A 1,882-nucleotide genomic window follows, 5' to 3' on the forward strand; every position below is an offset into this window, starting at 1 on the left:
GATATTCCAAAGACTGACCATTTGTGATATTTGTTGCTGTTGTTGTTGTAGTTGTTGTTCCAATTATTTAAAAAGAGTTTTTAAAAATGGTACTCACCCCCAACCATTTTCAAAGACTTTGGACTCTGTAGCAAAACATGATTATCATAAAGTTAGAAAGCATCCCATTAACTGGTCATCTTAAATACTTTCAGAATTAAAAGAGATTAAATCAGAATCTTATATCTAAAATACCATTTGGAAAATTTATTTATTTATTTTTTTTTTTTACAATTAATATTTACTGAAATTATAAATTTTTAAAATTCTGAAACAACTTGTCTAAATAATTATTTTAAAAATTATTTCCAAGAGTAAAAGAAAATGGTTTGAGAGGAAGAGAAGGACAAAGAAAGTAGAGGGAGTCACCAACTGTCCAACAGTGTGGAAAGTTGGGGGCAGGTTAAACCAGCCCAACAACATTTTGTTGTGACCTAGCCTACTTGCCTGCTAAATATGATAGACTGTCCATCATTGAAGCACCAGGCCACTCTCTCCCAAAACCTAATCTGGAAGATAGGAACTACGGATAAGTAGCTGGAAACTCCAGATGTCAGCTTCTTGATTTCTTTTCAACCAATTCACTCACTTTAAACAAAGGGGAGTGGAAAATACAAAAGAAAAGAAAAAAAGAAAAAAAAAAAAGGCTTAGCATTTAGCTTTGCATTAGAGAAATTTAAAACCTTAATTTAATTTTCACGCTAGATGAAAAACAAAAATAATGAAAATTTGTAGTTAACTAAAAAGACATTGACAAGAACAAATGTAACACTAAAATTATGCAACCTGTATCCAAATCCTCTAAATAACCTTAAAGACAATTCTCTTTTATGCCTAGACAACTGTTGTTCAAAATAGGATCTCTAGCACAACATTTGAAATCACATTGAAATTCCTCTCAAACTTATGAAGCTGTTTGTTGCATGCAAATAAAAATTGAAAATATATTTTATGCAAGCCTTTACTTATCCACTTTAATGTATCGCATTAACTGAATCATCTACAATATGTCCAGCCATTTACATCAGTAGCGACGATTCGACAGGTTCCAAAGTTTCATTGGGAGAAACTGATTTGGACTTAAAGAAAATAACCCTTTTGACAACACCTCAAGTTTTGTGGGAGGGGCTAAACTGATTATGTGAACCCCAATGCTTAAACCGTTACTTATTTTATTGACCCCAATGGAATGAAACACAAAGTCGACCTTGGCGAAATTTGAACTCAAAATCTGGAGACAGATGAAAAGCGTGTTAACAATTCTGCCAGGTCACCTTAAAAGATAACAACATCAAAAAAACAAGAAAAGCAACTATTAACCATTTCGGAAAAACTTCAGATAAAAGCAGAAGGTCAATATCTGGAATTTTAGTTTTTGAAATGATTTCTAAGACTGACAGAAGTCCAAAGAGAGGCAACCAATTTTTAGACAGAAGCAAGATATGAACTTTTTCAATGCAGGGAACAAAAATATTTTGCCTAATCAGCTCAGATATCAGTGTCCATATGGAATTATTATTATTATTCAGGTCACTGCCTGGAATTGAACTCGGAATCTTGGGGTAAAATAATGGAGTGAATTTTAGGGCTTATAAATCCAATATTTTCCTATCCTTCTTTAATGCTGGTTCCCATATGCTACTCATATTTGCACTCGGCCTGCTTAGGAGGTTGTGTCCTAGCATATGTGCTGCTTCTTTTTAGTTTTCGTATTTTCCAGTGATGTTCTCAGTCGATAAGAATAATAATTCATATGGAATTGTTTAGAAAAACAAAATTTATGTTAAAAAAAAAAAAAAATCCAAGAAAATTTGAAATCCCTTTTCTTGAGCAGCTTGATATA

Source organism: Octopus bimaculoides, chromosome 6, assembly GCF_001194135.2.
Source record: "Octopus bimaculoides isolate UCB-OBI-ISO-001 chromosome 6, ASM119413v2, whole genome shotgun sequence".
Classification (NCBI taxonomy): Eukaryota; Metazoa; Mollusca; class Cephalopoda; order Octopoda; family Octopodidae; genus Octopus; species Octopus bimaculoides.